This window comes from Formica exsecta, unplaced genomic scaffold (assembly GCF_003651465.1).
Source record: "Formica exsecta isolate Colony F162 unplaced genomic scaffold, ASM365146v1 scaffold4, whole genome shotgun sequence".
Taxonomy (NCBI): domain Eukaryota; kingdom Metazoa; phylum Arthropoda; class Insecta; order Hymenoptera; family Formicidae; genus Formica; species Formica exsecta.
In genome coordinates, this window is record NW_021851238.1 from 556,091 (window position 1) to 568,901 (window position 12,811).

At 40.2% G+C, this 12,811-nt stretch overlaps 1 protein-coding gene across 16 annotated transcripts in view; it reads right to left on the reverse strand.

Moving 5' to 3' along the window:
• LOC115239876 (ephrin type-B receptor 1-B) overlaps nt 1-12,811 on the reverse strand; it is a 106,578-nt gene that overhangs the window by 27,020 nt on the left and 66,747 nt on the right. The window lies entirely within an intron of this gene.

The window sequence follows — 12,811 nt, forward strand, 5'->3', positions numbered from 1 at the left end:
CCTTCTTACCACTCGGCGGCCTCCCTGTGTCCTCTTCCTCCGATCGCCCCGTTGCAAAACCCTCCTCCTCTCCAACCCTCGCTTCCCAGTCGCCCGGTCTCGTTAGTTTAACCCAACGCGCGCCGAATCGTAATGGGAAACGTACAGATGCATTAGGAGAGGCTTTGCCATCCTAATAGATATCTCGTCGGTAGGCAGGACGCGTTCAAAAAGGCACTGTCGGTCTCTCGCATTCTTTTCTGGGCTTTCAAAGTTTTTTACCGATCTTTTTTTGCGGCCACAAAGGGGTTGAAATTACATCAGAAATATCGGTGCTTCATTTCCATCGCAAATTTTAAATATTTCATTTACATACTTAGATATATATCCTTGTATTCTTACAATATTAATTTATCAATCTCATTTTATATATGTATATATATTTTATCGATTTATTTATTAATATTTAAAACTTCTACATTTCTCTTTTTATCGCGTACAAATATGGATTTAGCGAGTGAACCGAGTGTCTAAGAGCATCGCCGCACACTTGTTCAATTCAGGGCAGATCGATAAAGACGACACACGAACGCGTGGTAAAGAATGCATGTACGCCAAATGCGACATCGACCGTGCATGTAGAGTCCGCAACCTCACGTACAATTGACATCGTAAAATGCAGCGACAGACGCGGCGAGATCCCGCACATCTCGGTCCGCGTTTGACCTTTCCACGGCCGAAAGTCGGTCGTCAGCCGCGGCGCTCTTTGACCTCTTCTCCCTACCGTATTCCGCTCGCGATCCCATTAATTTATCATGAATTCATCGAGATCCGTCAGAAAGGAACCGGGGCATCATAAGGGCGGATTTATGCCACTGATGCGACGCGGACAGCTTACCTGCGACTGCATTTGCCGCTTCTTCGCCTGGGAAACAGATGGTAGCCCGCAAATTTCGTATTCACCGTAGTCGCCGTCTTTATGATTTTAATTCCTAGAAACTACTTTTGGGTCCAAGCGTGCCGTGCCTTGCGAGAGCAGCCACGTTTCTCGAATATGATGCGAACTGTTCGTGGCGAGTCCGCGGCTTGAAAGTTAAACACGAGAGATCGAGAAAATACTCTGATTTTTGTCATTGCAGCGATGAAACATTTAGATGACAGAAGACAAGAATATTCCGTACACACAGAAAAATATTATTCTATTGCTAAGAAAAATGATTACTCAGTTTACTTTACTTCTTTTAAGTTATCTTTAACAAAGAATATTTTCTTAATAACAGTCTTAAAATAGACTTGTCACAAATTTTAGAAAAACTCATTATCATGTACTCAAAAAAAGTAAATATTTTCTTTTGAAGAATATTATAAAATTTTATCGAAGAAAAGTCAGATATGGTTAATTTAATGTAAGAAAATTTATTAGATCAGAAAAATTTAGTATATTTCTTTCAATTCTATAATTTAATATTCTTGATTAAATTTACTAGGATTTAGAATACATTTTGAATAAATTTGATGCTTATGATAAACTTATGATAGATTTGCGGATATATAAACTTTTGAAATACTTGAAACAAGTAATATTTACTTGTATATAGTATGTATTTTTCTGTGTGTAGTCTCTTTTTTTTTACAGATTCAAAATAAGAAAAAATGTAAGATAATATTTTATCATTTATATTTTCTATATTTTCCTAGAATATTTTCCTCGTATCTTTTCTTCACTAAATGAGATTTAAATATATATAATTATTTCGCTTTAAAGAGAGTGCAGAAAGTGAAAAAGAACCGTGCGAAACAGACTGGATTATTTTATGACTAGGCGCGTTGAGAGAGACATAATAATCGCAAAGCGATTTTACGGACACGATATTTGTCATGTCGCAAGTGCGACATGACAGCTCAATGACAGTATCAAACGCCCAAAATTCTGGTCGCTCAATTTCAGGGGGCGATAACACCGGGAATCAATATTTACACAAGACGGTCTATATACAGTTCTCGCCGTTGGACGAGGCTTTTATTAAGCCTCGTGAAAACGGAAGGCGCCCGGCAATGAAGATTGACACGCGTACATAATGCCTGCGTGGTTCCCAGGAACCGTTCGGTTATTATACAGCCGTCGTCGGTTCGGGTTTGTAACTACTTGGGCTAGGTCAGCATTTGTCCACGAAATTCTACCACGAGGAATCGATCCATTAACGACGCATAATGACTTTAAGTTTTTTTTTTTTTTTCAAAAGAATTCTGTTCAAAGAGACACCGAGTTCTCCTGAAACAGATCATTACTCTTTCATAGAAAATATTTGACCGTTCCTTAATATTTTAAATAGATTTCAATTGTGTTTGTACCGCGCGTGATAATTTTTCGTCTCGTTGTAAACAGCTTTGACGTGCTTTCTTCAAATCGAAATTTGACGGGGATCATTATATACTTTGTGGTTGCAAATATTTGTTCAATAGAGAACGAATCATTTGCCTGATCGAATGTAATCGCTGGACTGCATCGACAAATCGTCTCGTCGAATCTTCGACCATCTGTCGCGAAATCTCACCCCTGCAGGAATAAACACACGCTGGATAGATATTGCGGTTGTAGAGAACGGCAAACGAAGCACAATCACGTTTCGCAGGATGGCACGTGTCTCGGCAATCATGTAGATTCGTGCAGGGCGAACGGTCGTGATTTAAAAATTAAATCTTAATCGGACAGAATTCAAACCCACACGTTTCGCGTTCGTATCCACGAACACGTATACTATACATACACAAGCAGGCAAGCGTATGGAGACACGCATATGATTCGGACTGGCTAAGCTATAGATCTCCTCTCGTTCCCCTCCCTCGTTCTCGGCATTTTCTTCTTGTCGGTTCGCTCGCCTGAAATATCTCAGCCAGTTAAAACGCTATCATTTCTAATAAACGGTCATTCGTCTGTTTCGTCCTCCCGTTGTATCGTTAATGTCGAGGGATACGACGGAGGTAAGGATGAAAGAGGAAAAGTCGTCCGACTTTTTTTAACTTGCACAGTCACCCGATACGCGAGAAGGAGAGAGAAAGAAAGAGAGAGATCGGTCATCCAGATGATGAGATAGGCGGCGATGATCCAACGAACGGGCGCGATGACGATCATCGCATAGGTCAATGTCACTCACGATAAATAAGTAACACCGCGAGAACTTGCGCGTGTATCGGTGTGAATCATCCGAGTCATTCGCGTAGTTAGCAGATAAGACGATCTCCCGTTACGGGAACAAAGGACGATTATAAAGTATCGAGATTACGAGGATCGCGCGATTCATTAATGCGACCTAATCTCACATGCCCGATTCAGTCATCGCGCGTTATCGTGAATTTAACATGATTTACGATAACTGAGGTTTATATTACATACCATGCAGTAATTGGATATGCAGAATAAAAATTTTAGCAAATTAATATTTTTAAAATTCGAAATATGATAAAACGGATATATACGGTTTGATTTTGATTTTTTTTAAATCAATTTTTTCAAAATTTTGCAATCTTTGTAATAAAAATATACTGCAATTCTCTGGTATTTTTTTTATATAATAAAAATTTATTTGTTATTATTGCAAAGAATTTAATTATCCGTTGTGCGTACAGCGACTCAAATTATAATATCGTGGGTGTTACAATTAAACTGGAGCTGCCGTTAATCCCGCGTCATATAAAGAATCGATGGTGTCGATTGACATTTGTCAGCTCTCGCAAAACTCCGAAAAAAACCCTGTGAAATGCCCCGTGGGCGGCCTCGCCGGGAAAAATCATGCATTATTTGTCAAAGCGCGTGGTGACGCGCTTTCGAAAAAGTCGATAGTAATCCACCCGCGAGGTCATAAAATGTGGAAAAAAAAGCCCCACGATCGAGGCGGAAAAGAAGCGCACCGGGGGTGATTAATCCCGTGGAAACGGCTCGCTGCGAGACTCGTGTGACCGATGGCGCGTACCAGAATAATCCAACCTCCATTCAATCATTCGGCTCGTGGGATTAATTCCAAGGGATTAGCATTAATTTCGTTCCGCGCGCATACCCGCGCGAGGTCAGTCGAATGTCTCCGAGATTCGCCGGGAGGGGAAGAGGCGACATCGACGAAAGCGAAAACGGAATTCCAGACATTTTCTGACCGTTCGGAATGGCGATGAAGACGACGAAAATTCCGTCCCTCCTAGTCTAGGTGTCATCGATCAAATTCGCGTTCGTGTTATCAGAGAACGCGCAGGTATCGCGTACTCGATGTATAAAAGAAGATTTATCTTGTTATTTCGCACTTAATAGTTTCGTAAGAGGTAAATCGCATTAAGATTCTAAAGCAAATAAATTTATCATTTCGTCTTACTATCGAACATACGTGATATTATAGAACAAAACGCGAATAAAATCGCAATGCTAGAAAAAATATCTACTTTAAATAACTTAACTCCACTACTATTTTATATATATATATATATATAGTGACGTAAAGCTTTTTATTATACCTCGTATGGTTAAATCCCTTGTTCGTCGACGCTGCTTTTTAGCCAACGTCGAGAAAAATGCTCGATCCCGTTTCGCGCGCATACGAAGAAATTTACGAGGCGGATTCCCGAAGGTTCGCGATTTTCTGTGCGCGGTCCCGGATAAATCGCCCTCGGCCCCTCGGAGGATGAGAGCCGCCGGTTGAGAGTAGCCGGCAAAGGCAAATGATTGGATTGGCTTCCGTATAATTAGTACGCAGAATTTAACGAACGTGAAAAACGTGCCTGGTTTGGGAAGTCGTACGCACGTGAAGTTTATTACGCACTTCGCGTCACGTCTCGCTCCTTCCTCCCTTTTGCACTTTTGGCCGGTTCTTCCTAATTAAAGTCATGCCGGACGATTATTATCTCTCTTTCGTACTGACGGCAAATTCCTTGCGGACGAATATACTTTAAAGCGGCTGTCCATATTCAGAATTGTCGTGATTAATTTTTAATAGATAAGCCGACGTTTACTAGCTACAAGAAAGTTGCACGTAAATGAGGATCTTGTTCAACGGTTCCTTAATAATTAATTCAGAAATGAATTAACGATCGTTTTGCGAAGAAACTCCACTTTACGACTGGGGCACATGTTACTTCAATTTAATGATTCTACGTTAAACGGAATCAATTCTCTTAAATTATCTGATGTAAGTAGTCAACAAAACGAGTAAACCGGATAAAAATAAATTTGTTTTTTATGACATAGTTTATACTCTCTCATTTATGATATAAAATTTTACTCACTCTTTATCTTATCTCTCTCTCTCTCTCTTTTTTCTCAAAAGAACTGTCTTGTTTAAATGTATGATAGCATGACGACTTCAATACCACATAAATGAATTCATATTTATCTTATATAAATAAAACTACATTTCCATATAAAATGCAAATACTACGGACTATTTTATAAATGTTGGATCTTTCCTGAGATCGTTTTCAGAACAGTTGACAGCCGTGAAAAACAGGAATCTACCATTGTTGTAACTTTTACAAAATGTGCTTTGAGAAAAGTGCAATTAAAAGAGGCAGACGATTTATTTCTGCTCCGCGAAAGTTCAATGAAAAATCTCTGTAATCGATACTTTTCGTTCAACGCGAGTTTCGTCTGCATGCAAAGGAGGTTCTTTGATTATACGGTGTAGTCCCGGTGCGCGCGGCCTCGGTGACACTTTACGAGAGACGGTGCGCGGCCGTTTTGCAATTCGAGAACTCGCCGACACGTTTCCGTGAGAACGAGTTTTACTATTTCCCGCGCGTTATTCACGTGCGACCGTTCGATATATCTACCGTTAAACGAGGTAATCGCTTTAAGAATCAAAAATGTATTTCTCCTTTCACGTTATATCGTATTGATATTGATATATAACAGTTTGCATTCTAGATGCATAAATTAAATAATGATAAAATGTGCAAAATCTTATTAATAATACGCAATGAAAAATATAAAATGCCTAAATTTTGGAAGAAAAACTCATTGAAAAAATACGATTTAAATATTTCTAATATAACAATTTTGTAATGTATAACTTTTTGTCGATATCAACTTAAATTTAATTTTAGAGGAATGCCTTATCGATAAAACCAGATATGATTCATCAAAGGGCGGTATGCAGGATCATTTCGCATCGTACAGTTGGCGGTTTTATCGTTCGTACGATAGCGATACGGGAAGATAAATCGAGGTGAAAGGGAATATCGAGTCACGTCTACTCGGAAGAAACGGATATGCGATTATATTAACGCGAAATCGAGCGTCTCGATTGGCGAAATCGACGCCGTAAACATGCGTCGCTTCGTGGGAGACACGATCCGGAGGGATGGAATACGAATGACAAGTGTGTGTGTGTGTGTGTGTGTGTGTGTGTGTGTCAAATTTCCGCTCGGGATGATAAGCTTCCGAGTGGCGAACAACGGTAGAAGAACTTTGCATCCTTTTTAATCGTCGTCAGATATTAAGCGGAAGGAATCCGGCATCATCGATAAGACCACACCGTCTTAAATAACACTGTTCAATAAAAAATGACTTTTTTCGAACACCGGAACCGGACTAGCCGTTTCTTATAGGTTTTTGAACGCTGAACAAGAGTCTAGTTGTGAAATTACTCCATCATGTCAGAATTTTGAGAAATTTGCAATTAAAGTTGCAAAAAAGGGATATTTACGAACTTTGTCATATTATAGTTACAATATGTGACGTGTTGAAGAAGTTTTATTACAATCGAAATAAAGTATGTTGTTAGGACTTTCAACCTTCAAAAGGAATTTTTGGTGTCGATTATAATTAATAAAATATCCATGGTTAAATATGGGGTGTATTGCAGAAGTTAGCTGTGATTTAGGTCATTGACGATTTACCAGATAGCTTTCAATTATATTTATTTAAACTTAAGAATTTTTTAGATCGCTGAATACGAATTCAATGTCAAAATTGTCAAATTCAAAATGGTGGACTCAATATGGCGGATGCCAAACCTTAAAAAATATTTAGATTGCAATGTAAACATTTGAATCCACCATTTTGAATTTGACAATTTTGACATTGAATTCGTATTCAGTGACCTAAAAAACTCTTAAGTTTAAGTAATAATTGAAAGCTATTTGGTAAATCGTCAATGACCTAAGTTACAGCTAACTTCTACAATACCCCATATTTAACTATGGATATCTTATTAACCATAACCGACACCAAAAATTCCTATTCAGGGTTGACAATCCTAACAACATACTTTATTTTGATTGTAATAAAACTTCTTCAGCACGTCACATATTATAGCTATAATGTATATGACAAAGTTCGTGAAAATAGCCCTTTTTTGTAACTTTAATTGCAAATTTCTCAAAATTCTGACGTGACGGAGTAATTTCACAACCAGATTCGTATTCAGCGTCCAAAAATCTATAAGAAACGGATAGTCCCGTCCCGGTGTTTTTTTTTCTGTTGAACTGTGTAATCAATCCCATGTGCAGTTAATTTCCTCAGTTAATCGTGCCACCGGCAGGAGATGAAGATGTTTTTTAAATACTTGACGATGGGACAATGTCGATGGGGCGCGGTCGATGGGCTTTCGTAAGCGTCAAACGAGAGAGGGGGGAATAAATCAGGTGCTTATCTAGCTAATAAATATTTAGCTAATAGTCAGTTAGAGTCTATTCTAGATACGGTCCCAAAGTAACCTGATATTTATTATTGCCACTCGACGTCGTAAAATGTTCGTAGCTGCGTCGACTGTCCTCTTCGACTCTACATGCTTATACGCGCGTGTCCCTTCTTTCCACGTGTTGTCGATAAAAGATATATATAAAATATAATAAATAAATAAATAAATAAATATAATGTAGTCGATTTATATACAAGTCGACAAAGATCGGAAAATGCTAACTTAGAGCCTTAGAAAATTGCATTGCGCGTACATTATGTTCTCATTGAAGGCGATTATGTTCCCGCGGGCGTTATATCGCATTCCGGGAAGGTGATTTCCAGGGGACGCGAGTGTTCAGAAAAAGACACGATTACTCGAGTCACATATCACTACGTGAATTTCGCATTCGGGGAGCGCATTTAGATGGAGATACGGGCGCGATTAAAGAGCGGCAGTCACAGTAAAAGAGAGAAAGAGAGAAAGAAATAACGAGGAGGGAGCTGGTGGTATAAGGGACAGGGTAAGAGGGGAGAGATAAAAGAAGAACTAGAGAGAGAGGAGGCTACTGGAGAGCGTGGGACGACGAGAAGGGGTGAAAGACGAGGATGGATGAAGATGAAGGAAGCGGAAGATGAAACGGTCAGATAGAAGCCTGAGTGCCACGTGCGAACCGAGGCAAGCAGGTCTTTTCGCCGGAACTGCGACTGCGATCAGCCATGTTTCATCAGCCGCAAGATGAACTTGACTACCATAAGCCTTCAACGGAAGCGGAATGACGACTAGGACATTTTTTTCAAAAAACCGTCTGTGAAAGATTTGAGTACTAATCTTTGTCGCGATTTCATTGCTGTATCGTGGAAATACAGTTGCGAGAGATTCACTGAATCGCATTTTTATTCTCGCGTTACACGCGAATATTCATACATATAATACCATGTTTGTAATTACAAGTTTTGTGATGACAAATATGGTGTTATATACATATATTAATAACAGTTAGCGTACAATTTAATAAAACACTAAAATGGAAATATTTAAAAACGCAATTGATATTTTAACCATAGGCTGTGTCACATTAATTTGAAATAAATTTCCGAGTGTTTTCAATAATCGATTAAAAATCTAAGAATCACATTAGGAATTAAGCCTGGATTTAATACTCTATCAGCTCATTTTATTTTCTTGAAAATAAATCTTTCGGCGTATCTATTTGAAACTATTACTAGATTTTCCCCCAATATTCTCGGAAATCCGGATACTTGTACAGGCCCTCGGGTCGTACGTCGGGCGTTCAATATTTTACTTTTAACGAGAGACATTGAGCATAAAAGTATTACACACACACAGAACAATATTTCCCTAAAATTATCCCGTCATCGTTTATTAGATTTTCTGAATGTCCCCACCTCCTCCTCTCTCTCTCTCTTCCTTACAATCGATCGTGACGTTAGGAAACGAGCTCGGCTCTCAGTAGGATGACGATAAATTTTTCCGGATAAAAAGGACAGCGGAGATCTCTCAGCAGAGAGCCAGTATGTAGCATTCGCCTTTCGACGGACGTTCGTAGAAGGAAGGGACCATTCGGGACCGTTACTCTCAATGGACCAATGGCCTCTGTGTTTCTCGCCTTCCTATTAAGCGCGCGCGATCGCATCCCATCCCGCGTTTCCCTATTCATAGAATAAATTCGACGAAACGCGAGACGAAAATCTATCCGATTTCAGTGTCGTTATTGGAAGAAATCCGACTCGACGATTTCATTCCGCCCTTCGCGGAAATATCCGAGATATCGAAAAGTGTCGCTCGTTGCGAAAATAGCTGGACCGGAGAATGTTTCTCCTCTTCTCGCGAATCGCTCGGCTTCATCGAATTTCAGCGCAAATGCAAGTCGATATTCCTAAAGGGCGAGCGAAACTTCTTCATTTCGACGGTCATGATCGGATTACGACTTCTTAAGTATGGAAATTAGCATGAAGTGAAAGCGGCGAGAATGAAATCAAAGAGCACCGTCGTCTTTCCTAAATAACTTGGAATTTTTCTAAGAAAAGTTTCCGAATTCTTCTCTTTCTCTATTTTTAAGATCCCAATTACTGATATACCTCGATGTGATAAATTCGATAAGTTTCGTGTATTTTTCGGGGATTAAGAATAATGGGGGAAGAAGAATAGAGCATTTCTCGTATAGTTTTCGAAAATCAAGATTCTGATTGTCTCGATGATATTTATTAAACGTTAAGTTAAGAATTTGAAACGAAATTTAAATCAATTCAAAGTAAGCTACAGGGTCAAAAGAACGCTTAATTAATTCCAGCGACGTTTTCTCGCATCTTTCATCGAAAGTCGTCGCGGTCGAGGGCACTAAGATAGAATATATAATACGGCGAGCAAAGAGAGGAGAGAGAAGAAAGAAAGAGTGGAAAGGGGAGAGAGAGAGAGAGAGAGAACATATAGCGTATCTTCGATCCTTTATGCGAGTTTTGACCCTCGCCTCCAGCGCTAGCATCAAAGCATCTTTTCGCTCTCCACACTCGCCCCGCCATACTCTTCCACCGCTGGCTTGTTCAAATACTTGGAGCTAATTCTGTTTGCTTGTATATTAATAACCGTCTCGCTATCAGCATTAAAGGCCACCGCGTATTTATCGTGGAATATTAATGCCAACTGGAGAAGAGTGATTAAAATGACGTAAGAGCAACCACAAAGTATGCCGCGATTGCACATGATTATTTTTCTCTAATTAAAATATAGGTGTAATTAAAATATAGATGAGCTTTTAACCCCCCGCCCTTCCTCCTCTCTCTCTCTCTCTCACTGTGCTTAATTAAGAATTATACAAAGTATCTGAGTATTTATTAAACGATGCATTGATTAAGCGGCGCGAGAATGAAATCAAAGAGCACCATCGTCTTTCCAAAGTAGCTTGTGTGTTCAATTAGAAATATTTTTACGATCTTCTCCACGCTTGCAAAAATATCACCCTCGTGTTTATTAATATAATGGGTTTCGGATAAACGATGTTCGACTAATTAGACCTGCATCTTCCCAGATAAATTATTCGTTCTCGATGATAAATTTCCCGTCATGTATGATCGAAGCTAATGGCGTGCGCGAGAAGGCACGCTAATCCCTGTCCGAGAAAACTGATTAGGTCGTGGTGCGAGAGCGAGCCGTGAAAACACTCTCGTTTTTATCGATCTTGCTTTTGGGTAGCTCGACTTGGGTGGATCAACCTGAACTAGCCTAATTAAGAGGATCCTTCACTTTGGCTCAGGCGTACTTCGACGCATTCTTCGTATGGTAAGGAAAGACGTATAAATTTCTCAATCCGAACAACGAATTTATTCAATTTTTGTTGTTGATCCGGTATATTCACGAAATGCGCGAGAAGTGGAATTTCAAACGAGCATTTTTGCCAAGATTAAATAAATGAAATTGTCGGTAAAATGGGGGGGAAAAGAATGATGTTCGATTTGAAACTTTGTCTCGTATTTTAACGCACATCTAACGCTAAATGTGACGGTCGTCTCGAGTTTTATTTGCCCAATATGAGGAAGAGGTTCACAACGTCAATAGGCGACCACACAGAATTGTACGGACAGTAACACTTATGTTAACGCTAAAGGTGCGGCGGGAAAATACGGACCTTTGGCTTTCGGGAGGAACTTTAAAGGCTCGTAGGTGTAACTAATATCGCGGCCGTTTTTTTACGAGGAGCACGTGCGCTCGAGAGTCCACGAAAGAGGAACAGAGAAAGAGAAAGATAGAGAGAGAAGGAGAACGCGTATTTGGACTTTCAACGGACTAGATGGAATGGGAGGTGCAAAGTGAACTCGAGTGGTTCACGGAGGACGAGGCGTGTAGCGAGAACGCTCTTTTTCGGGTCATTCCAGAAATAAAAAATGATGAAAAAAAAAAATCAGACTCCCGTGTATGGCTCGTCGGCGCATCCAGCCCTCTTCGGTTCGGAGGGAGGCGCGCGTTGAACGTTTAGCACCCAGAAAAATCAACAGCAGCCTCAAAGAACCTTTTCAAACAGAGCGTTACGCTGGCCGATTAGCGCCGCGACACTAACGATCGACTCTTCGAGAAAAAGGAGCACGAAAAAAAGGAGAACGAGCACGCAATGCACGCAATGCAACGCGTGCTATTTCCGTCATGTTCAATTGTTTCATAATGGAGGCAATAGATTTTTAATAATTGATTTTTAATATTATAATTTAAAAAAAAAAATTTATAGTAACTCTGTATTATTATGATAAGTGCAAAATTTATAAATCTTGGTAATAATCAAGAACTTTTTACTTTTATCTTGCTTTTTTTTTCAAAAGACTGCTTTTGCTATTATATAACGCATATAACTGGATATAAATATTAATAATGCATACATTAAATAAAAATAAGCGTTAAATAAACAAGAAAGAAAGGTATAACGAAAATAACGATGAGTTTCGAGAGATTCGACGAGAGATTTGCCAGAAAAATCGAAGCCGTCAGTTTATCGTCGTGATCGAGGCGAACGCGAGATATCCGACCGACACCCACGTGGGGTCAAGGAGGAGGATGTCCCCTTTGCGCGAAACTGCGCTCTCGGTGCCTGCGATATTTAAATAAACACCGCGTGTCCCCCTTTCTCCCTCTCAGGCCTCCCTCTTTCGACCGGCATCTCTGCCGAGTCGGCGTGGCCATATCACTAATTTGTCCGTTCAAACAAAAAGCAATTTGTTACCCGGTCGGACTGACTCACGGACCGAACGGTGTATATGCGGTTCGCTCGAGAAGCGCGCAGGAGGAAGGGGGAGGTGGGAAGGAGGCGGGAGGTGCCGGGAGGAAAGAATCGGCAGAGAGAGGGAGAGAGAAGGAATGTAGAAGATGAGAAAAAGAGAGAGAGAGAGAGAGAGAGAGAGAGAGAAGTGGAGGCTGATTTAAACCTGTCTGGAGGCCCGCTGCGCGCTTAACAACTGAAAAACAAACATGGCGCCGAGAGAACGCATCGACCAGCGGGGGCCCATGTATGCGCGCACCGAGACTATAAAGTGCTTTTGGTACCCCCGGAACCCGGCCGGTTAAATCAAAAAAAGATTTCTTCTCCGCGAGAAAAAAGAAAGCAACCGAGAGAAGAAAATATCGGGAAGTCCTGGAATTTTTTTTCCCCGTTTAGGCCGCTCTTC